Source organism: Hydractinia symbiolongicarpus, chromosome 7, assembly GCF_029227915.1.
Source record: "Hydractinia symbiolongicarpus strain clone_291-10 chromosome 7, HSymV2.1, whole genome shotgun sequence".
NCBI lineage: Eukaryota > Metazoa > Cnidaria > Hydrozoa > Anthoathecata > Hydractiniidae > Hydractinia > Hydractinia symbiolongicarpus.
Window position 1 is genome coordinate 33,138,765 of NC_079881.1, and position 27,756 is coordinate 33,166,520.

Below are 27,756 nucleotides of genomic sequence, written 5' to 3' on the forward strand. Positions count from 1 at the left end.
CGGAAGTGACCAGTTGCGTTGAAAAGAGGCGATGCATAATGTGTCCTGCTTTACACGAAAGGGTTCTTCTCCATTCGGAAGCGAGCAAACAAGAATTTTTGCGCTTTTCTTGCATTCGACGCAGTCTTCGTGAGCTCAGCAGATTTCTATTTTTAGGCATGGTCCCAGTGGGAACCTCCAAATATTGCAACGCCGGCGATGTTTCACGCCGTCATGCGGGATATTGGGAAAAGTTTTCAATTAGCAATCACCACGCCTCGGTTAAACCTCATTGGCTATGGTAATGCCACTGCGCAAAGCTAACCCAACAAGAACGGCAACCATCGCGTGCTTCTTTAACGTTGTCGATTGCTTGTGGTTACGGCATTTTGGTCCCCACCTCGCCTTTCCCTTGTGCGACTTAAACAGTTTTCATATGCATAGCCGAACTAAGACAAGTGTCCGTTGTCGTCGTGAGAGTAAGGGCCAGTGCCGCAACGAGCGCTTTGTCTCCACCACTGATTCGCCATTTACACCTAGAATGCCCACCGTCTGCGGAAGTGACCAGTTGCGTTGAAAAGAGGCGATGCATAATGTGTCCTGCTTTACACGAAAGGGTTCTTCTCCATTCGGAAGCGAGCAAACAAGAATTTTTGCGCTTTTCTTGCATTCGACGCAGTCTTCGTGAGCTCAGCAGATTTCTATTTTTAGGCATGGTCCCAGTGGGAACCTCCAAATATTGCAACGCCGGCGATGTTTCACGCCGTCATGCGGGATATTGGGAAAAGTTTTCAATTAGCAATCACCACGCCTCGGTTAAACCTCATTGGCTATGGTAATGCCACTGCGCAAAGCTAACCCAACAAGAACGGCAACCATCGCGTGCTTCTTTAACGTTGTCGATTGCTTGTGGTTACGGCATTTTGGTCCCCACCTCGCCTTTCCCTTGTGCGACTTAAACAGTTTTCATATGCATAGCCGAACTAAGACAAGTGTCCGTTGTCGTCGTGAGAGTAAGGGCCAGTGCCGCAACGAGCGCTTTGTCTCCACCACTGATTCGCCATTTACACCTAGAATGCCCACCGTCTGCGGAAGTGACCAGTTGCGTTGAAAAGAGGCGATGCATAATGTGTCCTGCTTTACACGAAAGGGTTCTTCTCCATTCGGAAGCGAGCAAACAAGAATTTTTGCACTTTTCTTGCATTCGACGCGGTCTTCGTGAGCTCAGCAGATTTCTATTTTTAGGCATGGTCCCAGTGGGAACCTCCAAATATTGCAACGCCGGCGATGTTTCACGCCGTCATGCGGGATATTGGGAAAAGTTTTCAATTAGCAATCACCACGCCTCGGTTAAACCTCATTGGCTATGGTAATGCCACTGCGCAAAGCTAACCCAACAAGAACGGCAACCATCGCGTGCTTCTTTAACGTTGTCGATTGCTTGTGGTTACGGCATTTTGGTCCCCACCTCGCCTTTCCCTTGTGCCACTTAAACAGTTTTCATATGCATAGCCGAACTAAGACAAGTGTCCGTTGTCGTCGTGAGAGTAAGGGCCAGTGCCGCAACGAGCGCTTTGTCTCCACCACTGATTCGCCATTTACACCTAGAATGCCCACCGTCTGCGGAAGTGACCAGTTGCGTTGAAAAGAGGCGATGCATAATGTGTCCTGCTTTACACGAAAGGGTTCTTCTCCATTCGGAAGCGAGCAAACAAGAATTTTTGCGCTTTTCTTGCATTCGACGCAGTCTTCGTGAGCTCAGCAGATTTCTATTTTTAGGCATGGTCCCAGTGGGAACCTCCAAATATTGCAACGCCGGCGATGTTTCACGCCGTCATGCGGGATATTGGGAAAAGTTTTCAATTAGCAATCACCACGCCTCGGTTAAACCTCATTGGCTATGGTAATGCCACTGCGCAAAGCTAACCCAACAAGAACGGCAACCATCGCGTGCTTCTTTAACGTTGTCGATTGCTTGTGGTTACGGCATTTTGGTCCCCACCTCGCCTTTCCCTTGTGCCACTTAAACAGTTTTCAAATGCATAGCCGAACTAAGACAAGTGTCCGTTGTCGTCGTGAGAGTAAGGGCCAGTGCCGCAACGAGCGCTTTGTCTCCACCACTGATTCGCCATTTACACCTAGAATGCCCACCGTCTGCGGAAGTGACCAGTTGCGTTGAAAAGAGGCGATGCATAATGTGTCCTGCTTTACACGAAAGGGTTCTTCTCCATTCGGAAGCGAGCAAACAAGAATTTTTGCGCTTTTCTTGCATTCGACGCAGTCTTCGTGAGCTCAGCAGATTTCTATTTTTAGGCATGGTCCCAGTGGGAACCTCCAAATATTGCAACGCCGGCGATGTTTCACGCCGTCATGCGGGATATTGGGAAAAGTTTTCAATTAGCAATCACCACGCCTCGGTTAAACCTCATTGGCTATGGTAATGCCACTGCGCAAAGCTAACCCAACAAGAACGGCAACCATCGCGTGCTTCTTTAACGTTGTCGATTGCTTGTGGTTACGGCATTTTGGTCCCCACCTCGCCTTTCCCTTGTGCGACTTAAACAGTTTTCATATGCATAGCCGAACAAAGACAAGTGTCCGTTGTCGTCGTGAGAGTAAGGGCCAGTGCCGCAACGAGCGCTTTGTCTCCACCACTGATTCGCCATTTACACCTAGAATGCCCACCGTCTGCGGAAGTGACCAGTTGCGTTGAAAAGAGGCGATGCATAATGTGTCCTGCTTTACACGAAAGGGTTCTTCTCCATTCGGAAGCGAGCAAACAAGAATTTTTGCACTTTTCTTGCATTCGACGCAGTCTTCGTGAGCTCAGCAGATTTCTATTTTTAGGCATGGTCCCAGTGGGAACCTCCAAATATTGCAACGCCGGCGATGTTTCACGCCGTCATGCGGGATATTGGGAAAAGTTTTCAATTAGCAATCACCACGCCTCGGTTAAACCTCATTGGCTATGGTAATGCCACTGCGCAAAGCTAACCCAACAAGAACGGCAACCATCGCGTGCTTCTTTAACGTTGTCGATTGCTTGTGGTTACGGCATTTTGGTCCCCACCTCGCCTTTCCCTTGTGCCACTTAAACAGTTTTCATATGCATAGCCGAACTAAGACAAGTGTCCGTTGTCGTCGTGAGAGTAAGGGCCAGTGCCGCAACGAGCGCTTTGTCTCCACCACTGATTCGCCATTTACACCTAGAATGCCCACCGTCTGCGGAAGTGACCAGTTGCGTTGAAAAGAGGCGATGCATAATGTGTCCTGCTTTACACGAAAGGGTTCTTCTCCATTCGGAAGCGAGCAAACAAGAATTTTTGCGCTTTTCTTGCATTCGACGCAGTCTTCGTGAGCTCAGCAGATTTCTATTTTTAGGCATGGTCCCAGTGGGAACCTCCAAATATTGCAACGCCGGCGATGTTTCACGCCGTCATGCGGGATATTGGGAAAAGTTTTCAATTAGCAATCACCACGCCTCGGTTAAACCTCATTGGCTATGGTAATGCCACTGCGCAAAGCTAACCCAACAAGAACGGCAACCATCGCGTGCTTCTTTAACGTTGTCGATTGCTTGTGGTTACGGCATTTTGGTCCCCACCTCGCCTTTCCCTTGTGCCACTTAAACAGTTTTCATATGCATAGCCGAACTAAGACAAGTGTCCGTTGTCGTCGTGAGAGTAAGGGCCAGTGCCGCAACGAGCGCTTTGTCTCCACCACTGATTCGCCATTTACACCTAGAATGCCCACCGTCTGCGGAAGTGACCAGTTGCGTTGAAAAGAGGCGATGCATAATGTGTCCTGCTTTACACGAAAGGGTTCTTCTCCATTCGGAAGCGAGCAAACAAGAATTTTTGCGCTTTTCTTGCATTCGACGCAGTCTTCGTGAGCTCAGCAGATTTCTATTTTTAGGCATGGTCCCAGTGGGAACCTCCAAATATTGCAACGCCGGCGATGTTTCACGCCGTCATGCGGGATATTGGGAAAAGTTTTCAATTAGCAATCACCACGCCTCGGTTAAACCTCATTGGCTATGGTAATGCCACTGCGCAAAGCTAACCCAACAAGAACGGCAACCATCGCGTGCTTCTTTAACGTTGTCGATTGCTTGTGGTTACGGCATTTTGGTCCCCACCTCGCCTTTCCCTTGTGCCACTTAAACAGTTTTCATATGCATAGCCGAACTAAGACAAGTGTCCGTTGTCGTCGTGAGAGTAAGGGCCAGTGCCGCAACGAGCGCTTTGTCTCCACCACTGATTCGCCATTTACACCTAGAATGCCCACCGTCTGCGGAAGTGACCAGTTGCGTTGAAAAGAGGCGATGCATAATGTGTCCTGCTTTACACGAAAGGGTTCTTCTCCATTCGGAAGCGAGCAAACAAGAATTTTTGCGCTTTTCTTGCATTCGACGCAGTCTTCGTGAGCTCAGCAGATTTCTACTTTTAGGCATGGTCCCAGTGGGAACCTCCAAATATTGCAACGCCGGCGATGTTTCACGCCGTCATGCGGGATATTGGGAAAAGTTTTCAATTAGCAATCACCACGCCTCGGTTAAACCTCATTGGCTATGGTAATGCCACTGCGCAAAGCTAACCCAACAAGAACGGCAACCATCGCGTGCTTCTTTAACGTTGTCGATTGCTTGTGGTTACGGCATTTTGGTCCCCACCTCGCCTTTCCCTTGTGCGACTTAAACAGTTTTCATATGCATAGCCGAACTAAGACAAGTGTCCGTTGTCGTCGTGAGAGTAAGGGCCAGTGCCGCAACGAGCGCTTTGTCTCCACCACTGATTCGCCATTTACACCTAGAATGCCCACCGTCTGCGTAAGTGACCAGTTGCGTTGAAAAGAGGCGATGCATAATGTGTCCTGCTTTACACGAAAGGGTTCTTCTCCATTCGGAAGCGAGCAAACAAGAATTTTTGCGCTTTTCTTGCATTCGACGCAGTCTTCGTGAGCTCAGCAGATTTCTATTTTTAGGCATGGTCCCAGTGGGAACCTCCAAATATTGCAACGCCGGCGATGTTTCACGCCGTCATGCGGGATATTGGGAAAAGTTTTCAATTAGCAATCACCACGCCTCGGTTAAACCTCATTGGCTATGGTAATGCCACTGCGCAAAGCTAACCCAACAAGAACGGCAACCATCGCGTGCTTCTTTAACGTTGTCGATTGCTTGTGGTTACGGCATTTTGGTCCCCACCTCACCTTTCCCTTGTGCCACTTAAACAGTTTTCATATGCATAGCCGAACTAAGACAAGTGTCCGTTGTCGTCGTGAGAGTAAGGGCCAGTGCCGCAACGAGCGCTTTGTCTCCACCACTGATTCGCCATTTACACCTAGAATGCCCACCGTCTGCGGAAGTGACCAGTTGCGTTGAAAAGAGGCGATGCATAATGTGTCCTGCTTTACACGAAAGGGTTCTTCTCCATTCGGAAGCGAGCAAACAAGAATTTTTGCGCTTTTCTTGCATTCGACGCAGTCTTCGTGAGCTCAGCAGATTTCTATTTTTAGGCATGGTCCCAGTGGGAACCTCCAAATATTGCAACGCCGGCGATGTTTCACGCCGTCATGCGGGATATTGGGAAAAGTTTTCAATTAGCAATCACCACGCCTCGGTTAAACCTCATTGGCTATGGTAATGCCACTGCGCAAAGCTAACCCAACAAGAACGGCAACCATCGCGTGCTTCTTTAACGTTGTCGATTGCTTGTGGTTACGGCATTTTGGTCCCCACCTCGCCTTTCCCTTGTGCCACTTAAACAGTTTTCATATGCATAGCCGAACTAAGACAAGTGTCCGTTGTCGTCGTGAGAGTAAGGGCCAGTGCCGCAACGAGCGCTTTGTCTCCACCACTGATTCGCCATTTACACCTAGAATGCCCACCGTCTGCGGAAGTGACCAGTTGCGTTGAAAAGAGGCGATGCATAATGTGTCCTGCTTTACACGAAAGGGTTCTTCTCCATTCGGAAGCGAGCAAACAAGAATTTTTGCGCTTTTCTTGCATTCGACGCAGTCTTCGTGAGCTCAGCAGATTTCTATTTTTAGGCATGGTCCCAGTGGGAACCTCCAAATATTGCAACGCCGGCGATGTTTCACGCCGTCATGCGGGATATTGGGAAAAGTTTTCAATTAGCAATCACCACGCCTCGGTTAAACCTCATTGGCTATGGTAATGCCACTGCGCAAAGCTAACCCAACAAGAACGGCAACCATCGCGTGCTTCTTTAACGTTGTCGATTGCTTGTGGTTACGGCATTTTGGTCCCCACCTCGCCTTTCCCTTGTGCCACTTAAACAGTTTTCATATGCATAGCCGAACTAAGACAAGTGTCCGTTGTCGTCGTGAGAGTAAGGGCCAGTGCCGCAACGAGCGCTTTGTCTCCACCACTGATTCGCCATTTACACCTAGAATGCCCACCGTCTGCGGAAGTGACCAGTTGCGTTGAAAAGAGGCGATGCATAATGTGTCCTGCTTTACACGAAAGGGTTCTTCTCCATTCGGAAGCGAGCAAACAAGAATTTTTGCGCTTTTCTTGCATTCGACGCAGTCTTCGTGAGCTCAGCAGATTTCTATTTTTAGGCATGGTCCCAGTGGGAACCTCCAAATATTGCAACGCCGGCGATGTTTCACGCCGTCATGCGGGATATTGGGAAAAGTTTTCAATTAGCAATCACCACGCCTCGGTTAAACCTCATTGGCTATGGTAATGCCACTGCGCAAAGCTAACCCAACAAGAACGGCAACCATCGCGTGCTTCTTTAACGTTGTCGATTGCTTGTGGTTACGGCATTTTGGTCCCCACCTCGCCTTTCCCTTGTGCCACTTAAACAGTTTTCATATGCATAGCCGAACTAAGACAAGTGTCCGTTGTCGTCGTGAGAGTAAGGGCCAGTGCCGCAACGAGCGCTTTGTCTCCACCACTGATTCGCCATTTACACCTAGAATGCCCACCGTCTGCGGAAGTGACCAGTTGCGTTGAAAAGAGGCGATGCATAATGTGTCCTGCTTTACACGAAAGGGTTCTTCTCCATTCGGAAGCGAGCAAACAAGAATTTTTGCGCTTTTCTTGCATTCGACGCAGTCTTCGTGAGCTCAGCAGATTTCTATTTTTAGGCATGGTCCCAGTGGGAACCTCCAAATATTGCAACGCCGGCGATGTTTCACGCCGTCATGCGGGATATTGGGAAAAGTTTTCAATTAGCAATCACCACGCCTCGGTTAAACCTCATTGGCTATGGTAATGCCACTGCGCAAAGCTAACCCAACAAGAACGGCAACCATCGCGTGCTTCTTTAACGTTGTCGATTGCTTGTGGTTACGGCATTTTGGTCCCCACCTCGCCTTTCCCTTGTGCGACTTAAACAGTTTTCATATGCATAGCCGAACTAAGACAAGTGTCCGTTGTCGTCGTGAGAGTAAGGGCCAGTGCCGCAACGAGCGCTTTGTCTCCACCACTGATTCGCCATTTACACCTAGAATGCCCACCGTCTGCGTAAGTGACCAGTTGCGTTGAAAAGAGGCGATGCATAATGTGTCCTGCTTTACACGAAAGGGTTCTTCTCCATTCGGAAGCGAGCAAACAAGAATTTTTGCGCTTTTCTTGCATTCGACGCAGTCTTCGTGAGCTCAGCAGATTTCTATTTTTAGGCATGGTCCCAGTGGGAACCTCCAAATATTGCAACGCCGGCGATGTTTCACGCCGTCATGCGGGATATTGGGAAAAGTTTTCAATTAGCAATCACCACGCCTCGGTTAAACCTCATTGGCTATGGTAATGCCACTGCGCAAAGCTAACCCAACAAGAACGGCAACCATCGCGTGCTTCTTTAACGTTGTCGATTGCTTGTGGTTACGGCATTTTGGTCCCCACCTCGCCTTTCCCTTGTGCCACTTAAACAGTTTTCATATGCATAGCCGAACTAAGACAAGTGTCCGTTGTCGTCGTGAGAGTAAGGGCCAGTGCCGCAACGAGCGCTTTGTCTCCACCACTGATTCGCCATTTACACCTAGAATGCCCACCGTCTGCGGAAGTGACCAGTTGCGTTGAAAAGAGGCGATGCATAATGTGTCCTGCTTTACACGAAAGGGTTCTTCTCCATTCGGAAGCGAGCAAACAAGAATTTTTGCGCTTTTCTTGCATTCGACGCAGTCTTCGTGAGCTCAGCAGATTTCTATTTTTAGGCATGGTCCCAGTGGGAACCTCCAAATATTGCAACGCCGGCGATGTTTCACGCCGTCATGCGGGATATTGGGAAAAGTTTTCAATTAGCAATCACCACGCCTCGGTTAATCCTCATTGGCTATGGTAATGCCACTGCGCAGAGCTAACCCAACAAGAACGGCAACCATCGCGTGCTTCTTTAACGTTGTCGATTGCTTGTGGTTACGGCATTTTGGTCCCCACCTCGCCTTTCCCTTGTGCCACTTAAACAGTTTTCATATGCATAGCCGAACTAAGACAAGTGTCCGTTGTCGTCGTGAGAGTAAGGGCCAGTGCCGCAACGAGCGCTTTGTCTCCACCACTGATTCGCCATTTACACCTAGAATGCCCACCGTCTGCGGAAGTGACCAGTTGCGTTGAAAAGAGGCGATGCATAATGTGTCCTGCTTTACACGAAAGGGTTCTTCTCCATTCGGAAGCGAGCAAACAAGAATTTTTGCGCTTTTCTTGCATTCGACGCAGTCTTCGTGAGCTCAGCAGATTTCTATTTTTAGGCATGGTCCCAGTGGGAACCTCCAAATATTGCAACGCCGGCGATGTTTCACGCCGTCATGCGGGATATTGGGAAAAGTTTTCAATTAGCAATCACCACGCCTCGGTTAAACCTCATTGGCTATGGTAATGCCACTGCGCAAAGCTAACCCAACAAGAACGGCAACCATCGCGTGCTTCTTTAACGTTGTCGATTGCTTGTGGTTACGGCATTTTGGTCCCCACCTCGCCTTTCCCTTGTGCCACTTAAACAGTTTTCATATGCATAGCCGAACTAAGACAAGTGTCCGTTGTCGTCGTGAGAGTAAGGGCCAGTGCCGCAACGAGCGCTTTGTCTCCACCACTGATTCGCCATTTACACCTAGAATGCCCACCGTCTGCGGAAGTGACCAGTTGCGTTGAAAAGAGGCGATGCATAATGTGTCCTGCTTTACACGAAAGGGTTCTTCTCCATTCGGAAGCGAGCAAACAAGAATTTTTGCGCTTTTCTTGCATTCGACGCAGTCTTCGTGAGCTCAGCAGATTTCTATTTTTAGGCATGGTCCCAGTGGGAACCTCCAAATATTGCAACGCCGGCGATGTTTCACGCCGTCATGCGGGATATTGGGAAAAGTTTTCAATTAGCAATCACCACGCCTCGGTTAAACCTCATTGGCTATGGTAATGCCACTGCGCAAAGCTAACCCAACAAGAACGGCAACCATCGCGTGCTTCTTTAACGTTGTCGATTGCTTGTGGTTACGGCATTTTGGTCCCCACCTCGCCTTTCCCTTGTGCCACTTAAACAGTTTTCATATGCATAGCCGAACTAAGACAAGTGTCCGTTGTCGTCGTGAGAGTAAGGGCCAGTGCCGCAACGAGCGCTTTGTCTCCACCACTGATTCGCCATTTACACCTAGAATGCCCACCGTCTGCGGAAGTGACCAGTTGCGTTGAAAAGAGGCGATGCATAATGTGTCCTGCTTTACACGAAAGGGTTCTTCTCCATTCGGAAGCGAGCAAACAAGAATTTTTGCGCTTTTCTTGCATTCGACGCAGTCTTCGTGAGCTCAGCAGATTTCTATTTTTAGGCATGGTCCCAGTGTGAACCTCCAAATATTGCAACGCCGGCGATGTTTCACGCCGTCATGCGGGATATTGGGAAAAGTTTTCAATTAGCAATCACCACGCCTCGGTTAAACCTGATTGGCTATGGTAATACCACTGCGCAAAGCTAACCCAACAAGAACGGCAACCATCGCGTGCTTCTTTAACGTTGTCGATTGCTTGTGGTTACGGCATTTTGGTCCCCACCTCGCCTTTCCCTTGTGCCACTTAAACAGTTTTCATATGCATAGCCGAACTAAGACAAGTGTCCGTTGTCGTCGTGAGAGTAAGGGCCAGTGCCGCAACGAGCGCTTTGTCTCCACCACTGATTCGCCATTTACACCTAGAATGCCCACCGTCTGCGGAAGTGACCAGTTGCGTTGAAAAGAGGCGATGCATAATGTGTCCTGCTTTACACGAAAGGGTTCTTCTCCATTCGGAAGCGAGCAAACAAGAATTTTTGCGCTTTTCTTGCATTCGACGCAGTCTTCGTGAGCTCAGCAGATTTCTATTTTTAGGCATGGTCCCAGTGGGAACCTCCAAATATTGCAACGCCGGCGATGTTTCACGCCGTCATGCGGGATATTGGGAAAAGTTTTCAATTAGCAATCACCACGCCTCGGTTAAACCTCATTGGCTATGGTAATGCCACTGCGCAAAGCTAACCCAACAAGAACGGCAACCATCGCGTGCTTCTTTAACGTTGTCGATTGCTTGTGGTTACGGCATTTTGGTCCCCACCTCGCCTTTCCCTTGTGCCACTTAAACAGTTTTCATATGCATAGCCGAACTAAGACAAGTGTCCGTTGTCGTCGTGAGAGTAAGGGCCAGTGCCGCAACGAGCGCTTTGTCTCCACCACTGATTCGCCATTTACACCTAGAATGCCCACCGTCTGCGGAAGTGACCAGTTGCGTTGAAAAGAGGCGATGCATAATGTGTCCTGCTTTACACGAAAGGGTTCTTCTCCATTCGGAAGCGAGCAAACAAGAATTTTTGCGCTTTTCTTGCATTCGACGCAGTCTTCGTGAGCTCAGCAGATTTCTATTTTTAGGCATGGTCCCAGTGGGAACCTCCAAATATTGCAACGCCGGCGATGTTTCACGCCGTCATGCGGGATATTGGGAAAAGTTTTCAATTAGCAATCACCACGCCTCGGTTAAACCTCATTGGCTATGGTAATGCCACTGCGCAAAGCTAACCCAACAAGAACGGCAACCATCGCGTGCTTCTTTAACGTTGTCGATTGCTTGTGGTTACGGCATTTTGGTCCCCACCTCGCCTTTCCCTTGTGCCACTTAAACAGTTTTCATATGCATAGCCGAACTAAGACAAGTGTCCGTTGTCGTCGTGAGAGTAAGGGCCAGTGCCGCAACGAGCGCTTTGTCTCCACCACTGATTCGCCATTTACACCTAGAATGCCCACCGTCTGCGGAAGTGACCAGTTGCGTTGAAAAGAGGCGATGCATAATGTGTCCTGCTTTACACGAAAGGGTTCTTCTCCATTCGGAAGCGAGCAAACAAGAATTTTTGCGCTTTTCTTGCATTCGACGCAGTCTTCGTGAGCTCAGCAGATTTCTATTTTTAGGCATGGTCCCAGTGGGAACCTCCAAATATTGCAACGCCGGCGATGTTTCACGCCGTCATGCGGGATATTGGGAAAAGTTTTCAATTAGCAATCACCACGCCTCGGTTAAACCTCATTGGCTATGGTAATGCCACTGCGCAAAGCTAACCCAACAAGAACGGCAACCATCGCGTGCTTCTTTAACGTTGTCGATTGCTTGTGGTTACGGCATTTTGGTCCCCACCTCGCCTTTCCCTTGTGCCACTTAAACAGTTTTCATATGCATAGCCGAACTAAGACAAGTGTCCGTTGTCGTCGTGAGAGTAAGGGCCAGTGCCGCAACGAGCGCTTTGCCTCCACCACTGATTCGCCATTTACACCTAGAATGCCCACCGTCTGCGGAAGTGACCAGTTGCGTTGAAAAGAGGCGATGCATAATGTGTCCTGCTTTACACGAAAGGGTTCTTCTCCATTCGGAAGCGAGCAAACAAGAATTTTTGCGCTTTTCTTGCATTCGACGCAGTCTTCGTGAGCTCAGCAGATTTCTATTTTTAGGCATGGTCCCAGTGGGAACCTCCAAATATTGCAACGCCGGCGATGTTTCACGCCGTCATGCGGGATATTGGGAAAAGTTTTCAATTAGCAATCACCACGCCTCGGTTAAACCTCATTGGCTATGGTAATGCCACTGCGCAAAGCTAACCCAACAAGAACGGCAACCATCGCGTGCTTCTTTAACGTTGTCGATTGCTTGTGGTTACGGCATTTTGGTCCCCACCTCGCCTTTCCCTTGTGCCACTTAAACAGTTTTCATATGCATAGCCGAACTAAGACAAGTGTCCGTTGTCGTCGTGAGAGTAAGGGCCAGTGCCGCAACGAGCGCTTTGTCTCCACCACTGATTCGCCATTTACACCTAGAATGCCCACCGTCTGCGGAAGTGACCAGTTGCGTTGAAAAGAGGCGATGCATAATGTGTCCTGCTTTACACGAAAGGGTTCTTCTCCATTCGGAAGCGAGCAAACAAGAATTTTTGCGCTTTTCTTGCATTCGACGCAGTCTTCGTGAGCTCAGCAGATTTCTATTTTTAGGCATGGTCCCAGTGGGAACCTCCAAATATTGCAACGCCGGCGATGTTTCACGCCGTCATGCGGGATATTGGGAAAAGTTTTCAATTAGCAATCACCACGCCTCGGTTAAACCTCATTGGCTATGGTAATGCCACTGCGCAAAGCTAACCCAACAAGAACGGCAACCATCGCGTGCTTCTTTAACGTTGTCGATTGCTTGTGGTTACGGCATTTTGGTCCCCACCTCGCCTTTCCCTTGTGCCACTTAAACAGTTTTCATATGCATAGCCGAACTAAGACAAGTGTCCGTTGTCGTCGTGAGAGTAAGGGCCAGTGCCGCAACGAGCGCTTTGTCTCCACCACTGATTCGCCATTTACACCTAGAATGCCCACCGTCTGCGGAAGTGACCAGTTGCGTTGAAAAGAGGCGATGCATAATGTGTCCTGCTTTACACGAAAGGGTTCTTCTCCATTCGGAAGCGAGCAAACAAGAATTTTTGCGCTTTTCTTGCATTCGACGCAGTCTTCGTGAGCTCAGCAGATTTCTATTTTTAGGCATGGTCCCAGTGGGAACCTCCAAATATTGCAACGCCGGCGATGTTTCACGCCGTCATGCGGGATATTGGGAAAAGTTTTCAATTAGCAATCACCACGCCTCGGTTAAACCTCATTGGCTATGGTAATGCCACTGCGCAAAGCTAACCCAACAAGAACGGCAACCATCGCGTGCTTCTTTAACGTTGTCGATTGCTTGTGGTTACGGCATTTTGGTCCCCACCTCGCCTTTCCCTTGTGCCACTTAAACAGTTTTCATATGCATAGCCGAACTAAGACAAGTGTCCGTTGTCGTCGTGAGAGTAAGGGCCAGTGCCGCAACGAGCGCTTTGTCTCCACCACTGATTCGCCATTTACACCTAGAATGCCCACCGTCTGCGGAAGTGACCAGTTGCGTTGAAAAGAGGCGATGCATAATGTGTCCTGCTTTACACGAAAGGGTTCTTCTCCATTCGGAAGCGAGCAAACAAGAATTTTTGCGCTTTTCTTGCATTCGACGCAGTCTTCGTGAGCTCAGCAGATTTCTATTTTTAGGCATGGTCCCAGTGGGAACCTCCAAATATTGCAACGCCGGCGATGTTTCACGCCGTCATGCGGGATATTGGGAAAAGTTTTCAATTAGCAATCACCACGCCTCGGTTAAACCTCATTGGCTATGGTAATGCCACTGCGCAAAGCTAACCCAACAAGAACGGCAACCATCGCGTGCTTCTTTAACGTTGTCGATTGCTTGTGGTTACGGCATTTTGGTCCCCACCTCGCCTTTCCCTTGTGCCACTTAAACAGTTTTCATATGCATAGCCGAACTAAGACAAGTGTCCGTTGTCGTCGTGAGAGTAAGGGCCAGTGCCGCAACGAGCGCTTTGTCTCCACCACTGATTCGCCATTTACACCTAGAATGCCCACCGTCTGCGGAAGTGACCAGTTGCGTTGAAAAGAGGCGATGCATAATGTGTCCTGCTTTACACGAAAGGGTTCTTCTCCATTCGGAAGCGAGCAAACAAGAATTTTTGCGCTTTTCTTGCATTCGACGCAGTCTTCGTGAGCTCAGCAGATTTCTATTTTTAGGCATGGTCCCAGTGGGAACCTCCAAATATTGCAACGCCGGCGATGTTTCACGCCGTCATGCGGGATATTGGGAAAAGTTTTCAATTAGCAATCACCACGCCTCGGTTAAACCTCATTGGCTATGGTAATGCCACTGCGCAAAGCTAACCCAACAAGAACGGCAACCATCGCGTGCTTCTTTAACGTTGTCGATTGCTTGTGGTTACGGCATTTTGGTCCCCACCTCGCCTTTCCCTTGTGCCACTTAAACAGTTTTCATATGCATAGCCGAACTAAGACAAGTGTCCGTTGTCGTCGTGAGAGTAAGGGCCAGTGCCGCAACGAGCGCTTTGTCTCCACCACTGATTCGCCATTTACACCTAGAATGCCCACCGTCTGCGGAAGTGACCAGTTGCGTTGAAAAGAGGCGATGCATAATGTGTCCTGCTTTACACGAAAGGGTTCTTCTCCATTCGGAAGCGAGCAAACAAGAATTTTTGCGCTTTTCTTGCATTCGACGCAGTCTTCGTGAGCTCAGCAGATTTCTATTTTTAGGCATGGTCCCAGTGGGAACCTCCAAATATTGCAACGCCGGCGATGTTTCACGCCGTCATGCGGGATATTGGGAAAAGTTTTCAATTAGCAATCACCACGCCTCGGTTAAACCTCATTGGCTATGGTAATGCCACTGCGCAAAGCTAACCCAACAAGAACGGCAACCATCGCGTGCTTCTTTAACGTTGTCGATTGCTTGTGGTTACGGCATTTTGGTCCCCACCTCGCCTTTCCCTTGTGCCACTTAAACAGTTTTCATATGCATAGCCGAACTAAGACAAGTGTCCGTTGTCGTCGTGAGAGTAAGGGCCAGTGCCGCAACGAGCGCTTTGTCTCCACCACTGATTCGCCATTTACACCTAGACTGCCCACCGTCTGCGGAAGTGACCAGTTGCGTTGAAAAGAGGCGATGCATAATGTGTCCTGCTTTACACGAAAGGGTTCTTCTCCATTCGGAAGCGAGCAAACAAGAATTTTTGCGCTTTTCTTGCATTCGACGCTGTCTTCGTGAGCTCAGCAGATTTCTATTTTTAGGCATGGTCCCAGTGGGAACCTCCAAATATTGCAACGCCGGCGATGTTTCACGCCGTCATGCGGGATATTGGGAAAAGTTTTCAATTAGCAATCACCACGCCTCGGTTAAACCTCATTGGCTATGGTAATGCCACTGCGCAAAGCTAACCCAACAAGAACGGCAACCATCGCGTGCTTCTTTAACGTTGTCGATTGCTTGTGGTTACGGCATTTTGGTCCCCACCTCGCCTTTCCCTTGTGCCACTTAAACAGTTTTCATATGCATAGCCGAACTAAGACAAGTGTCCGTTGTCGTCGTGAGAGTAAGGGCCAGTGCCGCAACGAGCGCTTTGTCTCCACCACTGATTCGCCATTTACACCTAGAATGCCCACCGTCTGCGGAAGTGACCAGTTGCGTTGAAAAGAGGCGATGCATAATGTGTCCTGCTTTACACGAAAGGGTTCTTCTCCATTCGGAAGCGAGCAAACAAGAATTTTTGCGCTTTTCTTGCATTCGACGCAGTCTTCGTGAGCTCAGCAGATTTCTATTTTTAGGCATGGTCCCAGTGGGAACCTCCAAATATTGCAACGCCGGCGATGTTTCACGCCGTCATGCGGGATATTGGGAAAAGTTTTCAATTAGCAATCACCACGCCTCGGTTAAACCTCATTGGCTATGGTAATGCCACTGCGCAAAGCTAACCCAACAAGAACGGCAACCATCGCGTGCTTCTTTAACGTTGTCGATTGCTTGTGGTTACGGCATTTTGGTCCCCACCTCGCCTTTCCCTTGTGCCACTTAAACAGTTTTCATATGCATAGCCGAACTAAGACAAGTGTCCGTTGTCGTCGTGAGAGTAAGGGCCAGTGCCGCAACGAGCGCTTTGTCTCCACCACTGATTCGCCATTTACACCTAGAATGCCCACCGTCTGCGGAAGTGACCAGTTGCGTTGAAAAGAGGCGATGCATAATGTGTCCTGCTTTACACGAAAGGGTTCTTCTCCATTCGGAAGCGAGCAAACAAGAATTTTTGCGCTTTTCTTGCATTCGACGCAGTCTTCGTGAGCTCAGCAGATTTCTATTTTTAGGCATGGTCCCAGTGGGAACCTCCAAATATTGCAACGCCGGCGATGTTTCACGCCGTCATGCGGGATATTGGGAAAAGTTTTCAATTAGCAATCACCACGCCTCGGTTAAACCTCATTGGCTATGGTAATGCCACTGCGCAAAGCTAACCCAACAAGAACGGCAACCATCGCGTGCTTCTTTAACGTTGTCGATTGCTTGTGGTTACGGCATTTTGGTCCCCACCTCGCCTTTCCCTTGTGCCACTTAAACAGTTTTCATATGCATAGCCGAACTAAGACAAGTGTCCGTTGTCGTCGTGAGAGTAAGGGCCAGTGCCGCAACGAGCGCTTTGTCTCCACCACTGATTCGCCATTTACACCTAGAATGCCCACCGTCTGCGGAAGTGACCAGTTGCGTTGAAAAGAGGCGATGCATAATGTGTCCTGCTTTACACGAAAGGGTTCTTCTCCATTCGGAAGCGAGCAAACAAGAATTTTTGCGCTTTTCTTGCATTCGACGCAGTCTTCGTGAGCTCAGCAGATTTCTATTTTTAGGCATGGTCCCAGTGGGAACCTCCAAATATTGCAACGCCGGCGATGTTTCACGCCGTCATGCGGGATATTGGGAAAAGTTTTCAATTAGCAATCACCACGCCTCGGTTAAACCTCATTGGCTATGGTAATGCCACTGCGCAAAGCTAACCCAACAAGAACGGCAACCATCGCGTGCTTCTTTAACGTTGTCGATTGCTTGTGGTTACGGCATTTTGGTCCCCACCTCGCCTTTCCCTTGTGCCACTTAAACAGTTTTCATATGCATAGCCGAACTAAGACAAGTGTCCGTTGTCGTCGTGAGAGTAAGGGCCAGTGCCGCAACGAGCGCTTTGTCTCCACCACTGATTCGCCATTTACACCTAGAATGCCCACCGTCTGCGGAAGTGACCAGTTGCGTTGAAAAGAGGCGATGCATAATGTGTCCTGCTTTACACGAAAGGGTTCTTCTCCATTCGGAAGCGAGCAAACAAGAATTTTTGCGCTTTTCTTGCATTCGACGCAGTCTTCGTGAGCTCAGCAGATTTCTATTTTTAGGCATGGTCCCAGTGGGAACCTCCAAATATTGCAACGCCGGCGATGTTTCACGCCGTCATGCGGGATATTGGGAAAAGTTTTCAATTAGCAATCACCACGCCTCGGTTAAACCTCATTGGCTATGGTAATGCCACTGCGCAAAGCTAACCCAACAAGAACGGCAACCATCGCGTGCTTCTTTAACGTTGTCGATTGCTTGTGGTTACGGCATTTTGGTCCCCACCTCGCCTTTCCCTTGTGCCACTTAAACAGTTTTCATATGCATAGCCGAACTAAGACAAGTGTCCGTTGTCGTCGTGAGAGTAAGGGCCAGTGCCGCAACGAGCGCTTTGTCTCCACCACTGATTCGCCATTTACACCTAGACTGCCCACCGTCTGCGGAAGTGACCAGTTGCGTTGAAAAGAGGCGATGCATAATGTGTCCTGCTTTACACGAAAGGGTTCTTCTCCATTCGGAAGCGAGCAAACAAGAATTTTTGCGCTTTTCTTGCATTCGACGCTGTCTTCGTGAGCTCAGCAGATTTCTATTTTTAGGCATGGTCCCAGTGGGAACCTCCAAATATTGCAACGCCGGCGATGTTTCACGCCGTCATGCGGGATATTGGGAAAAGTTTTCAATTAGCAATCACCACGCCTCGGTTAAACCTCATTGGCTATGGTAATGCCACTGCGCAAAGCTAACCCAACAAGAACGGCAACCATCGCGTGCTTCTTTAACGTTGTCGATTGCTTGTGGTTACGGCATTTTGGTCCCCACCTCGCCTTTCCCTTGTGCCACTTAAACAGTTTTCATATGCATAGCCGAACTAAGACAAGTGTCCGTTGTCGTCGTGAGAGTAAGGGCCAGTGCCGCAACGAGCGCTTTGTCTCCACCACTGATTCGCCATTTACACCTAGAATGCCCACCGTCTGCGGAAGTGACCAGTTGCGTTGAAAAGAGGCGATGCATAATGTGTCCTGCTTTACACGAAAGGGTTCTTCTCCATTCGGAAGCGAGCAAACAAGAATTTTTGCGCTTTTCTTGCATTCGACGCAGTCTTCGTGAGCTCAGCAGATTTCTATTTTTAGGCATGGTCCCAGTGGGAACCTCCAAATATTGCAACGCCGGCGATGTTTCACGCCGTCATGCGGGATATTGGGAAAAGTTTTCAATTAGCAATCACCACGCCTCGGTTAAACCTCATTGGCTATGGTAATGCCACTGCGCAAAGCTAACCCAACAAGAACGGCAACCATCGCGTGCTTCTTTAACGTTGTCGATTGCTTGTGGTTACGGCATTTTGGTCCCCACCTCGCCTTTCCCTTGTGCCACTTAAACAGTTTTCATATGCATAGCCGAACTAAGACAAGTGTCCGTTGTCGTCGTGAGAGTAAGGGCCAGTGCCGCAACGAGCGCTTTGTCTCCACCACTGATTCGCCATTTACACCTAGAATGCCCACCGTCTGCGGAAGTGACCAGTTGCGTTGAAAAGAGGCGATGCATAATGTGTCCTGCTTTACACGAAAGGGTTCTTCTCCATTCGGAAGCGAGCAAACAAGAATTTTTGCGCTTTTCTTGCATTCGACGCAGTCTTCGTGAGCTCAGCAGATTTCTATTTTTAGGCATGGTCCCAGTGGGAACCTCCAAATATTGCAACGCCGGCGATGTTTCACGCCGTCATGCGGGATATTGGGAAAAGTTTTCAATTAGCAATCACCACGCCTCGGTTAAACCTCATTGGCTATGGTAATGCCACTGCGCAAAGCTAACCCAACAAGAACGGCAACCATCGCGTGCTTCTTTAACGTTGTCGATTGCTTGTGGTTACGGCATTTTGGTCCCCACCTCGCCTTTCCCTTGTGCCACTTAAACAGTTTTCATATGCATAGCCGAACTAAGACAAGTGTCCGTTGTCGTCGTGAGAGTAAGGGCCAGTGCCGCAACGAGCGCTTTGTCTCCACCACTGATTCGCCATTTACACCTAGAATGCCCACCGTCTGCGGAAGTGACCAGTTGCGTTGAAAAGAGGCGATGCATAATGTGTCCTGCTTTACACGAAAGGGTTCTTCTCCATTCGGAAGCGAGCAAACAAGAATTTTTGCGCTTTTCTTGCATTCGACGCAGTCTTCGTGAGCTCAGCAGATTTCTATTTTTAGGCATGGTCCCAGTGGGAACCTCCAAATATTGCAACGCCGGCGATGTTTCACGCCGTCATGCGGGATATTGGGAAAAGTTTTCAATTAGCAATCACCACGCCTCGGTTAAACCTCATTGGCTATGGTAATGCCACTGCGCAAAGCTAACCCAACAAGAACGGCAACCATCGCGTGCTTCTTTAACGTTGTCGATTGCTTGTGGTTACGGCATTTTGGTCCCCACCTCGCCTTTCCCTTGTGCCACTTAAACAGTTTTCATATGCATAGCCGAACTAAGACAAGTGTCCGTTGTCGTCGTGAGAGTAAGGGCCAGTGCCGCAACGAGCGCTTTGTCTCCACCACTGATTCGCCATTTACACCTAGAATGCCCACCGTCTGCGGAAGTGACCAGTTGCGTTGAAAAGAGGCGATGCATAATGTGTCCTGCTTTACACGAAAGGGTTCTTCTCCATTCGGAAGCGAGCAAACAAGAATTTTTGCGCTTTTCTTGCATTCGACGCAGTCTTCGTGAGCTCAGCAGATTTCTATTTTTAGGCATGGTCCCAGTGGGAACCTCCAAATATTGCAACGCCGGCGATGTTTCACGCCGTCATGCGGGATATTGGGAAAAGTTTTCAATTAGCAATCACCACGCCTCGGTTAAACCTCATTGGCTATGGTAATGCCACTGCGCAAAGCTAACCCAACAAGAACGGCAACCACCGCGTGCTTCTTTAACGTTGTCGATTGCTTGTGGTTACGGCATTTTGGTCCCCACCTCGCCTTTCCCTTGTGCCACTTAAACAGTTTTCATATGCATAGCCGAACTAAGACAAGTGTCCGTTGTCGTCGTGAGAGTAAGGGCCAGTGCCGCAACGAGCGCTTTGTCTCCACCACTGATTCGCCATTTACACCTAGAATGCCCACCGTCTGCGGAAGTGACCAGTTGCGTTGAAAAGAGGCGATGCATAATGTGTCCTGCTTTACACGAAAGGGTTCTTCTCCATTCGGAAGCGAGCAAACAAGAATTTTTGCGCTTTTCTTGCATTCGACGCAGTCTTCGTGAGCTCAGCAGATTTCTATTTTTAGGCATGGTCCCAGTGGGAACCTCCAAATATTGCAACGCCGGCGATGTTTCACGCCGTCATGCGGGATATTGGGAAAAGTTTTCAATTAGCAATCACCACGCCTCGGTTAAACCTCATTGGCTATGGTAATGCCACTGCGCAAAGCTAACCCAACAAGAACGGCAACCATCGCGTGCTTCTTTAACGTTGTCGATTGCTTGTGGTTACGGCATTTTGGTCCCCACCTCGCCTTTCCCTTGTGCCACTTAAACAGTTTTCATATGCATAGCCGAACTAAGACAAGTGTCCGTTGTCGTCGTGAGAGTAAGGGCCAGTGCCGCAACGAGCGCTTTGTCTCCACCACTGATTCGCCATTTACACCTAGAATGCCCACCGTCTGCGGAAGTGACCAGTTGCGTTGAAAAGAGGCGATGCATAATGTGTCCTGCTTTACACGAAAGGGTTCTTCTCCTTTCGGAAGCGAGCAAACAAGAATTTTTGCGCTTTTCTTGCATTCGACGCAGTCTTCGTGAGCTCAGCAGATTTCTATTTTTAGGCATGGTCCCAGTGGGAACCTCCAAATATTGCAACGCCGGCGATGTTTCACGCCGTCATGCGGGATATTGGGAAAAGTTTTCAATTAGCAATCACCACGCCTCGGTTAAACCTCATTGGCTATGGTAATGCCACTGCGCAAAGCTAACCCAACAAGAACGGCAACCATCGCGTGCTTCTTTAACGTTGTCGATTGCTTGTGGTTACGGCATTTTGGTCCCCACCTCGCCTTTCCCTTGTGCCACTTAAACAGTTTTCATATGCATAGCCGAACTAAGACAAGTGTCCGTTGTCGTCGTGAGAGTAAGGGCCAGTGCCGCAACGAGCGCTTTGTCTCCACCACTGATTCGCCATTTACACCTAGAATGCCCACCGTCTGCGGAAGTGACCAGTTGCGTTGAAAAGAGGCGATGCATAATGTGTCCTGCTTTACACGAAAGGGTTCTTCTCCATTCGGAAGCGAGCAAACAAGAATTTTTGCGCTTTTCTTGCATTCGACGCAGTCTTCGTGAGCTCAGCAGATTTCTATTTTTAGGCATGGTCCCAGTGGGAACCTCCAAATATTGCAACGCCGGCGATGTTTCACGCCGTCATGCGGGATATTGGGAAAAGTTTTCAATTAGCAATCACCACGCCTCGGTTAAACCTCATTGGCTATGGTAATGCCACTGCGCAAAGCTAACCCAACAAGAACGGCAACCATCGCGTGCTTCTTTAACGTTGTCGATTGCTTGTGGTTACGGCATTTTGGTCCCCACCTCGCCTTTCCCTTGTGCCACTTAAACAGTTTTCATATGCATAGCCGAACTAAGACAAGTGTCCGTTGTCGTCGTGAGAGTAAGGGCCAGTGCCGCAACGAGCGCTTTGTCTCCACCACTGATTCGCCATTTACACCTAGAATGCCCACCGTCTGCGGAAGTGACCAGTTGCGTTGAAAAGAGGCGATGCATAATGTGTCCTGCTTTACACGAAAGGGTTCTTCTCCATTCGGAAGCGAGCAAACAAGAATTTTTGCGCTTTTCTTGCATTCGACGCAGTCTTCGTGAGCTCAGCAGATTTCTATTTTTAGGCATGGTCCCAGTGGGAACCTCCAAATATTGCAACGCCGGCGATGTTTCACGCCGTCATGCGGGATATTGGGAAAAGTTTTCAATTAGCAATCACCACGCCTCGGTTAAACCTCATTGGCTATGGTAATGCCACTGCGCAAAGCTAACCCAACAAGAACGGCAACCATCGCGTGCTTCTTTAACGTTGTCGATTGCTTGTGGTTACGGCATTTTGGTCCCCACCTCGCCTTTCCCTTGTGCCACTTAAACAGTTTTCATATGCATAGCCGAACTAAGACAAGTGTCCGTTGTCGTCGTGAGAGTAAGGGCCAGTGCCGCAACGAGCGCTTTGTCTCCACCACTGATTCGCCATTTACACCTAGAATGCCCACCGTCTGCGGAAGTGACCAGTTGCGTTGAAAAGAGGCGATGCATAATGTGTCCTGCTTTACACGAAAGGGTTCTTCTCCATTCGGAAGCGAGCAAACAAGAATTTTTGCGCTTTTCTTGCATTCGACGCAGTCTTCGTGAGCTCAGCAGATTTCTATTTTTAGGCATGGTCCCAGTGGGAACCTCCAAATATTGCAACGCCGGCGATGTTTCACGCCGTCATGCGGGATATTGGGAAAAGTTTTCAATTAGCAATCACCACGCCTCGGTTAAACCTCATTGGCTATGGTAATGCCACTGCGCAAAGCTAACCCAACAAGAACGGCAACCATCGCGTGCTTCTTTAACGTTGTCGATTGCTTGTGGTTACGGCATTTTGGTCCCCACCTCGCCTTTCCCTTGTGCCACTTAAACAGTTTTCATATGCATAGCCGAACTAAGACAAGTGTCCGTTGTCGTCGTGAGAGTAAGGGCCAGTGCCGCAACGAGCGCTTTGCCTCCACCACTGATTCGCCATTTACACCTAGAATGCCCACCGTCTGCGGAAGTGACCAGTTGCGTTGAAAAGAGGCGATGCATAATGTGTCCTGCTTTACACGAAAGGGTTCTTCTCCATTCGGAAGCGAGCAAACAAGAATTTTTGCGCTTTTCTTGCATTCGACGCAGTCTTCGTGAGCTCAGCAGATTTCTATTTTTAGGCATGGTCCCAGTGGGAACCTCCAAATATTGCAACGCCGGCGATGTTTCACGCCGTCATGCGGGATATTGGGAAAAGTTTTCAATTAGCAATCACCACGCCTCGGTTAAACCTCATTGGCTATGGTAATGCCACTGCGCAAAGCTAACCCAACAAGAACAGCAACCATCGCGTGCTTCTTTAACGTTGTCGATTGCTTGTGGTTACAGCATTTTGGTCCCCACCTCGCCTTTCCCTTGTGCCACTTAAACAGTTTTCATATGCATAGCCGAACTAAGACAAGTGTCCGTTGTCGTCGTGAGAGTAAGGGCCAGTGCCGCAACGAGCGCTTTGTCTCCACCACTGATTCGCCATTTACACCTAGAATGCCCACCGTCTGCGGAAGTGACCAGTTGCGTTGAAAAGAGGCGATGCATAATGTGTCCTGCTTTACACGAAAGGGTTCTTCTCCATTCGGAAGCGAGCAAACAAGAATTTTTGCGCTTTTCTTGCATTCGACGCAGTCTTCGTGAGCTCAGCAGATTTCTATTTTTAGGCATGGTCCCAGTGGGAACCTCCAAATATTGCAACGCCGGCGATGTTTCACGCCGTCATGCGGGATATTGGGAAAAGTTTTCAATTAGCAATCACCACGCCTCGGTTAAACCTCATTGGCTATGGTAATGCCACTGCGCAAAGCTAACCCAACAAGAACGGCAACCATCGCGTGCTTCTTTAACGTTGTCGATTGCTTGTGGTTACGGCATTTTGGTCCCCACCTCGCCTTTCCCTTGTGCCACTTAAACAGTTTTCATATGCATAGCCGAACTAAGACAAGTGTCCGTTGTCGTCGTGAGAGTAAGGGCCAGTGCCGCAACGAGCGCTTTGTCTCCACCACTGATTCGCCATTTACACCTAGAATGCCCACCGTCTGCGGAAGTGACCAGTTGCGTTGAAAAGAGGCGATGCATAATGTGTCCTGCTTTACACGAAAGGGTTCTTCTCCATTCGGAAGCGAGCAAACAAGAATTTTCGCGCTTTTCTTGCATTCGACGCAGTCTTCGTGAGCTCAGCAGATTTCTATTTTTAGGCATGGTCCCAGTGGGAACCTCCAAATATTGCAACGCCGGCGATGTTTCACGCCGTCATGCGGGACATTGGGAAAAGTTTTCAATTAGCAATCACCACGCCTCGGTTAAACCTCATTGGCTATGGTAATGCCACTGCGCAAAGCTAACCCAACAAGAACGGCAACCATCGCGTGCTTCTTTAACGTTGTCGATTGCTTGTGGTTACGGCATTTTGGTCCCCACCTCGCCTTTCCCTTGTGCGACTTAAACAGTTTTCATATGCATAGCCGAACTAAGACAAGTGTCCGTTGTCGTCGTGAGAGTAAGGGCCAGTGCCGCAACGAGCGCTTTGTCTCCACCACTGATTCGCCATTTACACCTAGAATGCCCACCGTCTGCGGAAGTGACCAGTTGCGTTGAAAAGAGGCGATGCATAATGTGTCCTGCTTTACACGAAAGGGTTCTTCTCCATTCGGAAGCGAGCAAACAAGAATTTTTGCGCTTTTCTTGCATTCGACGCAGTCTTCGTGAGCTCAGCAGATTTCTATTTTTAGGCATGGTCCCAGTGGGAACCTCCAAATATTGCAACGCCGGCGATGTTTCACGCCGTCATGCGGGATATTGGGAAAAGTTTTCAATTAGCAATCACCACGCCTCGGTTAAACCTCATTGGCTATGGTAATGCCACTGCGCAAAGCTAACCCAACAAGAACGGCAACCATCGCGTGCTTCTTTAACGTTGTCGATTGCTTGTGGTTACGGCATTTTGGTCCCCACCTCGCCTTTCCCTTGTGCCACTTAAACAGTTTTCATATGCATAGCCGAACTAAGACAAGTGTCCGTTGTCGTCGTGAGAGTAAGGGCCAGTGCCGCAACGAGCGCTTTGTCTCCACCACTGATTCGCCATTTACACCTAGAATGCCCACCGTCTGCGGAAGTGACCAGTTGCGTTGAAAAGAGGCGATGCATAATGTGTCCTGCTTTACACGAAAGGGTTCTTCTCCATTCGGAAGCGAGCAAACAAGAATTTTTGCGCTTTTCTTGCATTCGACGCAGTCTTCGTGAGCTCAGCAGATTTCTATTTTTAGGCATGGTCCCAGTGGGAACCTCCAAATATTGCAACGCCGGCGATGTTTCACGCCGTCATGCGGGATATTGGGAAAAGTTTTCAATTAGCAATCACCACGCCTCGGTTAAACCTCATTGGCTATGGTAATGCCACTGCGCAAAGCTAACCCAACAAGAACGGCAACCATCGCGTGCTTCTTTAACGTTGTCGATTGCTTGTGGTTACGGCATTTTGGTCCCCACCTCGCCTTTCCCTTGTGCCACTTAAACAGTTTTCATATGCATAGCCGAACTAAGACAAGTGTCCGTTGTCGTCGTGAGAGTAAGGGCCAGTGCCGCAACGAGCGCTTTGTCTCCACCACTGATTCGCCATTTACACCTAGAATGCCCACCGTCTGCGGAAGTGACCAGTTGCGTTGAAAAGAGGCGATGCATAATGTGTCCTGCTTTACACGAAAGGGTTCTTCTCCATTCGGAAGCGAGCAAACAAGAATTTTTGCGCTTTTCTTGCATTCGACGCAGTCTTCGTGAGCTCAGCAGATTTCTATTTTTAGGCATGGTCCCAGTGGGAACCTCCAAATATTGCAACGCCGGCGATGTTTCACGCCGTCATGCGGGATATTGGGAAAAGTTTTCAATTAGCAATCACCACGCCTCGGTTAAACCTCATTGGCTATGGTAATGCCACTGCGCAAAGCTAACCCAACAAGAACGGCAACCATCGCGTGCTTCTTTAACGTTGTCGATTGCTTGTGGTTACGGCATTTTGGTCCCCACCTCGCCTTTCCCTTGTGCCACTTAAACAGTTTTCATATGCATAGCCGAACTAAGACAAGTGTCCGTTGTCGTCGTGAGAGTAAGGGCCAGTGCCGCAACGAGCGCTTTGTCTCCACCACTGATTCGCCATTTACACCTAGAATGCCCACCGTCTGCGGAAGTGACCAGTTGCGTTGAAAAGAGGCGATGCATAATGTGTCCTGCTTTACACGAAAGGGTTCTTCTCCATTCGGAAGCGAGCAAACAAGAATTTTTGCGCTTTTCTTGCATTCGACGCAGTCTTCGTGAGCTCAGCAGATTTCTATTTTTAGGCATGGTCCCAGTGGGAACCTCCAAATATTGCAACGCCGGCGATGTTTCACGCCGTCATGCGGGATATTGGGAAAAGTTTTCAATTAGCAATCACCACGCCTCGGTTAAACCTCATTGGCTATGGTAATGCCACTGCGCAAAGCTAACCCAACAAGAACGGCAACCATCGCGTGCTTCTTTAACGTTGTCGATTGCTTGTGGTTACGGCATTTTGGTCCCCACCTCGCCTTTCCCTTGTGCCACTTAAACAGTTTTCATATGCATAGCCGAACTAAGACAAGTGTCCGTTGTCGTCGTGAGAGTAAGGGCCAGTGCCGCAACGAGCGCTTTGTCTCCACCACTGATTCGCCATTTACACCTAGAATGCCCACCGTCTGCGGAAGTGACCAGTTGCGTTGAAAAGAGGCGATGCATAATGTGTCCTGCTTTACACGAAAGGGTTCTTCTCCATTCGGAAGCGAGCAAACAAGAATTTTTGCGCTTTTCTTGCATTCGACGCAGTCTTCGTGAGCTCAGCAGATTTCTATTTTTAGGCATGGTCCCAGTGGGAACCTCCAAATATTGCAACGCCGGCGATGTTTCACGCCGTCATGCGGGATATTGGGAAAAGTTTTCAATTAGCAATCACCACGCCTCGGTTAAACCTCATTGGCTATGGTAATGCCACTGCGCAAAGCTAACCCAACAAGAACGGCAACCATCGCGTGCTTCTTTAACGTTGTCGATTGCTTGTGGTTACGGCATTTTGGTCCCCACCTCGCCTTTCCCTTGTGCCACTTAAACAGTTTTCATATGCATAGCCGAACTAAGACAAGTGTCCGTTGTCGTCGTGAGAGTAAGGGCCAGTGCCGCAACGAGCGCTTTGTCTCCACCACTGATTCGCCATTTACACCTAGAATGCCCACCGTCTGCGGAAGTGACCAGTTGCGTTGAAAAGAGGCGATGCATAATGTGTCCTGCTTTACACGAAAGGGTTCTTCTCCATTCGGAAGCGAGCAAACAAGAATTTTTGCGCTTTTCTTGCATTCGACGCAGTCTTCGTGAGCTCAGCAGATTTCTATTTTTAGGCATGGTCCCAGTGGGAACCTCCAAATATTGCAACGCCGGCGATGTTTCACGCCGTCATGCGGGATATTGGGAAAAGTTTTCAATTAGCAATCACCACGCCTCGGTTAAACCTCATTGGCTATGGTAATGCCACTGCGCAAAGCTAACCCAACAAGAACGGCAACCATCGCGTGCTTCTTTAACGTTGTCGATTGCTTGTGGTTACGGCATTTTGGTCCCCACCTCGCCTTTCCCTTGTGCCACTTAAACAGTTTTCATATGCATAGCCGAACTAAGACAAGTGTCCGTTGTCGTCGTGAGAGTAAGGGCCAGTGCCGCAACGAGCGCTTTGTCTCCACCACTGATTCGCCATTTACACCTAGAAT

At 49.1% G+C, this 27,756-nt stretch overlaps 52 non-coding genes across 52 annotated transcripts; all 52 read right to left on the reverse strand.

Annotated features, from left to right (window-relative positions):
* Positions 1-162: 162 nt before the first annotated feature.
* LOC130649691 (U4 spliceosomal RNA) lies at positions 163-301 on the reverse strand. The gene has a single exon (XR_008983114.1). It is a non-coding gene; the product is annotated as a U4 spliceosomal RNA (small nuclear RNA).
* Positions 302-696: 395 nt separating this feature from the next.
* LOC130649692 (U4 spliceosomal RNA) lies at positions 697-835 on the reverse strand. The gene has a single exon (XR_008983115.1). It is a non-coding gene; the product is annotated as a U4 spliceosomal RNA (small nuclear RNA).
* Positions 836-1,230: 395 nt separating this feature from the next.
* Positions 1,231-1,369, reverse strand: LOC130649693 (U4 spliceosomal RNA). Its single transcript, XR_008983116.1, has one exon. It is a non-coding gene; the product is annotated as a U4 spliceosomal RNA (small nuclear RNA).
* Positions 1,370-1,764: 395 nt separating this feature from the next.
* Positions 1,765-1,903, reverse strand: LOC130649694 (U4 spliceosomal RNA). The gene has a single exon (XR_008983117.1). It is a non-coding gene; the product is annotated as a U4 spliceosomal RNA (small nuclear RNA).
* Positions 1,904-2,298: 395 nt separating this feature from the next.
* Positions 2,299-2,437, reverse strand: LOC130649695 (U4 spliceosomal RNA). The gene has a single exon (XR_008983118.1). It is a non-coding gene; the product is annotated as a U4 spliceosomal RNA (small nuclear RNA).
* Positions 2,438-2,832: 395 nt separating this feature from the next.
* Positions 2,833-2,971, reverse strand: LOC130649696 (U4 spliceosomal RNA). Its single transcript, XR_008983119.1, has one exon. It is a non-coding gene; the product is annotated as a U4 spliceosomal RNA (small nuclear RNA).
* Positions 2,972-3,366: 395 nt separating this feature from the next.
* On the reverse strand, positions 3,367-3,505 carry LOC130649697 (U4 spliceosomal RNA). The gene has a single exon (XR_008983120.1). It is a non-coding gene; the product is annotated as a U4 spliceosomal RNA (small nuclear RNA).
* A 395-nt stretch (positions 3,506-3,900) lies between these two features.
* Positions 3,901-4,039, reverse strand: LOC130649698 (U4 spliceosomal RNA). Its single transcript, XR_008983121.1, has one exon. It is a non-coding gene; the product is annotated as a U4 spliceosomal RNA (small nuclear RNA).
* Positions 4,040-4,434: 395 nt separating this feature from the next.
* Positions 4,435-4,573, reverse strand: LOC130649699 (U4 spliceosomal RNA). Its single transcript, XR_008983122.1, has one exon. It is a non-coding gene; the product is annotated as a U4 spliceosomal RNA (small nuclear RNA).
* Positions 4,574-4,968: 395 nt separating this feature from the next.
* Positions 4,969-5,107, reverse strand: LOC130649700 (U4 spliceosomal RNA). Its single transcript, XR_008983123.1, has one exon. It is a non-coding gene; the product is annotated as a U4 spliceosomal RNA (small nuclear RNA).
* Positions 5,108-5,502: 395 nt separating this feature from the next.
* Positions 5,503-5,641, reverse strand: LOC130649702 (U4 spliceosomal RNA). Its single transcript, XR_008983125.1, has one exon. It is a non-coding gene; the product is annotated as a U4 spliceosomal RNA (small nuclear RNA).
* Positions 5,642-6,036: 395 nt separating this feature from the next.
* Positions 6,037-6,175, reverse strand: LOC130649703 (U4 spliceosomal RNA). The gene has a single exon (XR_008983126.1). It is a non-coding gene; the product is annotated as a U4 spliceosomal RNA (small nuclear RNA).
* Positions 6,176-6,570: 395 nt separating this feature from the next.
* Positions 6,571-6,709, reverse strand: LOC130649704 (U4 spliceosomal RNA). Its single transcript, XR_008983127.1, has one exon. It is a non-coding gene; the product is annotated as a U4 spliceosomal RNA (small nuclear RNA).
* Positions 6,710-7,104: 395 nt separating this feature from the next.
* Positions 7,105-7,243, reverse strand: LOC130649705 (U4 spliceosomal RNA). Its single transcript, XR_008983128.1, has one exon. It is a non-coding gene; the product is annotated as a U4 spliceosomal RNA (small nuclear RNA).
* A 395-nt stretch (positions 7,244-7,638) lies between these two features.
* LOC130649706 (U4 spliceosomal RNA) lies at positions 7,639-7,777 on the reverse strand. The gene has a single exon (XR_008983129.1). It is a non-coding gene; the product is annotated as a U4 spliceosomal RNA (small nuclear RNA).
* A 395-nt stretch (positions 7,778-8,172) lies between these two features.
* LOC130650008 (U4 spliceosomal RNA) lies at positions 8,173-8,311 on the reverse strand. The gene has a single exon (XR_008983416.1). It is a non-coding gene; the product is annotated as a U4 spliceosomal RNA (small nuclear RNA).
* Positions 8,312-8,706: 395 nt separating this feature from the next.
* On the reverse strand, positions 8,707-8,845 carry LOC130649707 (U4 spliceosomal RNA). The gene has a single exon (XR_008983130.1). It is a non-coding gene; the product is annotated as a U4 spliceosomal RNA (small nuclear RNA).
* Positions 8,846-9,240: 395 nt separating this feature from the next.
* On the reverse strand, positions 9,241-9,379 carry LOC130649708 (U4 spliceosomal RNA). Its single transcript, XR_008983131.1, has one exon. It is a non-coding gene; the product is annotated as a U4 spliceosomal RNA (small nuclear RNA).
* A 395-nt stretch (positions 9,380-9,774) lies between these two features.
* Positions 9,775-9,913, reverse strand: LOC130650075 (U4 spliceosomal RNA). Its single transcript, XR_008983478.1, has one exon. It is a non-coding gene; the product is annotated as a U4 spliceosomal RNA (small nuclear RNA).
* Positions 9,914-10,308: 395 nt separating this feature from the next.
* On the reverse strand, positions 10,309-10,447 carry LOC130649710 (U4 spliceosomal RNA). The gene has a single exon (XR_008983132.1). It is a non-coding gene; the product is annotated as a U4 spliceosomal RNA (small nuclear RNA).
* A 395-nt stretch (positions 10,448-10,842) lies between these two features.
* LOC130649711 (U4 spliceosomal RNA) lies at positions 10,843-10,981 on the reverse strand. Its single transcript, XR_008983133.1, has one exon. It is a non-coding gene; the product is annotated as a U4 spliceosomal RNA (small nuclear RNA).
* A 395-nt stretch (positions 10,982-11,376) lies between these two features.
* LOC130649712 (U4 spliceosomal RNA) lies at positions 11,377-11,515 on the reverse strand. The gene has a single exon (XR_008983134.1). It is a non-coding gene; the product is annotated as a U4 spliceosomal RNA (small nuclear RNA).
* Positions 11,516-11,910: 395 nt separating this feature from the next.
* LOC130649714 (U4 spliceosomal RNA) lies at positions 11,911-12,049 on the reverse strand. Its single transcript, XR_008983136.1, has one exon. It is a non-coding gene; the product is annotated as a U4 spliceosomal RNA (small nuclear RNA).
* Positions 12,050-12,444: 395 nt separating this feature from the next.
* LOC130649715 (U4 spliceosomal RNA) lies at positions 12,445-12,583 on the reverse strand. Its single transcript, XR_008983137.1, has one exon. It is a non-coding gene; the product is annotated as a U4 spliceosomal RNA (small nuclear RNA).
* A 395-nt stretch (positions 12,584-12,978) lies between these two features.
* LOC130649716 (U4 spliceosomal RNA) lies at positions 12,979-13,117 on the reverse strand. Its single transcript, XR_008983138.1, has one exon. It is a non-coding gene; the product is annotated as a U4 spliceosomal RNA (small nuclear RNA).
* Positions 13,118-13,512: 395 nt separating this feature from the next.
* LOC130649717 (U4 spliceosomal RNA) lies at positions 13,513-13,651 on the reverse strand. The gene has a single exon (XR_008983139.1). It is a non-coding gene; the product is annotated as a U4 spliceosomal RNA (small nuclear RNA).
* A 395-nt stretch (positions 13,652-14,046) lies between these two features.
* LOC130649718 (U4 spliceosomal RNA) lies at positions 14,047-14,185 on the reverse strand. The gene has a single exon (XR_008983140.1). It is a non-coding gene; the product is annotated as a U4 spliceosomal RNA (small nuclear RNA).
* A 395-nt stretch (positions 14,186-14,580) lies between these two features.
* LOC130649720 (U4 spliceosomal RNA) lies at positions 14,581-14,719 on the reverse strand. Its single transcript, XR_008983142.1, has one exon. It is a non-coding gene; the product is annotated as a U4 spliceosomal RNA (small nuclear RNA).
* A 395-nt stretch (positions 14,720-15,114) lies between these two features.
* Positions 15,115-15,253, reverse strand: LOC130649721 (U4 spliceosomal RNA). The gene has a single exon (XR_008983143.1). It is a non-coding gene; the product is annotated as a U4 spliceosomal RNA (small nuclear RNA).
* Positions 15,254-15,648: 395 nt separating this feature from the next.
* LOC130649722 (U4 spliceosomal RNA) lies at positions 15,649-15,787 on the reverse strand. Its single transcript, XR_008983144.1, has one exon. It is a non-coding gene; the product is annotated as a U4 spliceosomal RNA (small nuclear RNA).
* A 395-nt stretch (positions 15,788-16,182) lies between these two features.
* LOC130649723 (U4 spliceosomal RNA) lies at positions 16,183-16,321 on the reverse strand. Its single transcript, XR_008983145.1, has one exon. It is a non-coding gene; the product is annotated as a U4 spliceosomal RNA (small nuclear RNA).
* A 395-nt stretch (positions 16,322-16,716) lies between these two features.
* Positions 16,717-16,855, reverse strand: LOC130649724 (U4 spliceosomal RNA). The gene has a single exon (XR_008983146.1). It is a non-coding gene; the product is annotated as a U4 spliceosomal RNA (small nuclear RNA).
* A 395-nt stretch (positions 16,856-17,250) lies between these two features.
* LOC130649726 (U4 spliceosomal RNA) lies at positions 17,251-17,389 on the reverse strand. Its single transcript, XR_008983148.1, has one exon. It is a non-coding gene; the product is annotated as a U4 spliceosomal RNA (small nuclear RNA).
* Positions 17,390-17,784: 395 nt separating this feature from the next.
* LOC130649727 (U4 spliceosomal RNA) lies at positions 17,785-17,923 on the reverse strand. The gene has a single exon (XR_008983149.1). It is a non-coding gene; the product is annotated as a U4 spliceosomal RNA (small nuclear RNA).
* A 395-nt stretch (positions 17,924-18,318) lies between these two features.
* Positions 18,319-18,457, reverse strand: LOC130649728 (U4 spliceosomal RNA). The gene has a single exon (XR_008983150.1). It is a non-coding gene; the product is annotated as a U4 spliceosomal RNA (small nuclear RNA).
* A 395-nt stretch (positions 18,458-18,852) lies between these two features.
* Positions 18,853-18,991, reverse strand: LOC130649729 (U4 spliceosomal RNA). Its single transcript, XR_008983151.1, has one exon. It is a non-coding gene; the product is annotated as a U4 spliceosomal RNA (small nuclear RNA).
* A 395-nt stretch (positions 18,992-19,386) lies between these two features.
* Positions 19,387-19,525, reverse strand: LOC130649730 (U4 spliceosomal RNA). The gene has a single exon (XR_008983152.1). It is a non-coding gene; the product is annotated as a U4 spliceosomal RNA (small nuclear RNA).
* Positions 19,526-19,920: 395 nt separating this feature from the next.
* On the reverse strand, positions 19,921-20,059 carry LOC130649731 (U4 spliceosomal RNA). Its single transcript, XR_008983153.1, has one exon. It is a non-coding gene; the product is annotated as a U4 spliceosomal RNA (small nuclear RNA).
* Positions 20,060-20,454: 395 nt separating this feature from the next.
* LOC130649732 (U4 spliceosomal RNA) lies at positions 20,455-20,593 on the reverse strand. The gene has a single exon (XR_008983154.1). It is a non-coding gene; the product is annotated as a U4 spliceosomal RNA (small nuclear RNA).
* Positions 20,594-20,988: 395 nt separating this feature from the next.
* LOC130649733 (U4 spliceosomal RNA) lies at positions 20,989-21,127 on the reverse strand. The gene has a single exon (XR_008983155.1). It is a non-coding gene; the product is annotated as a U4 spliceosomal RNA (small nuclear RNA).
* A 395-nt stretch (positions 21,128-21,522) lies between these two features.
* Positions 21,523-21,661, reverse strand: LOC130649734 (U4 spliceosomal RNA). The gene has a single exon (XR_008983156.1). It is a non-coding gene; the product is annotated as a U4 spliceosomal RNA (small nuclear RNA).
* A 395-nt stretch (positions 21,662-22,056) lies between these two features.
* On the reverse strand, positions 22,057-22,195 carry LOC130649736 (U4 spliceosomal RNA). Its single transcript, XR_008983157.1, has one exon. It is a non-coding gene; the product is annotated as a U4 spliceosomal RNA (small nuclear RNA).
* A 395-nt stretch (positions 22,196-22,590) lies between these two features.
* On the reverse strand, positions 22,591-22,729 carry LOC130649738 (U4 spliceosomal RNA). The gene has a single exon (XR_008983159.1). It is a non-coding gene; the product is annotated as a U4 spliceosomal RNA (small nuclear RNA).
* A 395-nt stretch (positions 22,730-23,124) lies between these two features.
* On the reverse strand, positions 23,125-23,263 carry LOC130649739 (U4 spliceosomal RNA). Its single transcript, XR_008983160.1, has one exon. It is a non-coding gene; the product is annotated as a U4 spliceosomal RNA (small nuclear RNA).
* Positions 23,264-23,658: 395 nt separating this feature from the next.
* LOC130649740 (U4 spliceosomal RNA) lies at positions 23,659-23,797 on the reverse strand. Its single transcript, XR_008983161.1, has one exon. It is a non-coding gene; the product is annotated as a U4 spliceosomal RNA (small nuclear RNA).
* Positions 23,798-24,192: 395 nt separating this feature from the next.
* On the reverse strand, positions 24,193-24,331 carry LOC130649857 (U4 spliceosomal RNA). Its single transcript, XR_008983273.1, has one exon. It is a non-coding gene; the product is annotated as a U4 spliceosomal RNA (small nuclear RNA).
* Positions 24,332-24,726: 395 nt separating this feature from the next.
* Positions 24,727-24,865, reverse strand: LOC130649741 (U4 spliceosomal RNA). The gene has a single exon (XR_008983162.1). It is a non-coding gene; the product is annotated as a U4 spliceosomal RNA (small nuclear RNA).
* A 395-nt stretch (positions 24,866-25,260) lies between these two features.
* LOC130649742 (U4 spliceosomal RNA) lies at positions 25,261-25,399 on the reverse strand. The gene has a single exon (XR_008983163.1). It is a non-coding gene; the product is annotated as a U4 spliceosomal RNA (small nuclear RNA).
* A 395-nt stretch (positions 25,400-25,794) lies between these two features.
* Positions 25,795-25,933, reverse strand: LOC130649743 (U4 spliceosomal RNA). The gene has a single exon (XR_008983164.1). It is a non-coding gene; the product is annotated as a U4 spliceosomal RNA (small nuclear RNA).
* Positions 25,934-26,328: 395 nt separating this feature from the next.
* LOC130649744 (U4 spliceosomal RNA) lies at positions 26,329-26,467 on the reverse strand. Its single transcript, XR_008983165.1, has one exon. It is a non-coding gene; the product is annotated as a U4 spliceosomal RNA (small nuclear RNA).
* Positions 26,468-26,862: 395 nt separating this feature from the next.
* LOC130649745 (U4 spliceosomal RNA) lies at positions 26,863-27,001 on the reverse strand. Its single transcript, XR_008983166.1, has one exon. It is a non-coding gene; the product is annotated as a U4 spliceosomal RNA (small nuclear RNA).
* A 395-nt stretch (positions 27,002-27,396) lies between these two features.
* LOC130649746 (U4 spliceosomal RNA) lies at positions 27,397-27,535 on the reverse strand. Its single transcript, XR_008983167.1, has one exon. It is a non-coding gene; the product is annotated as a U4 spliceosomal RNA (small nuclear RNA).
* Positions 27,536-27,756: the final 221 nt, after the last annotated feature.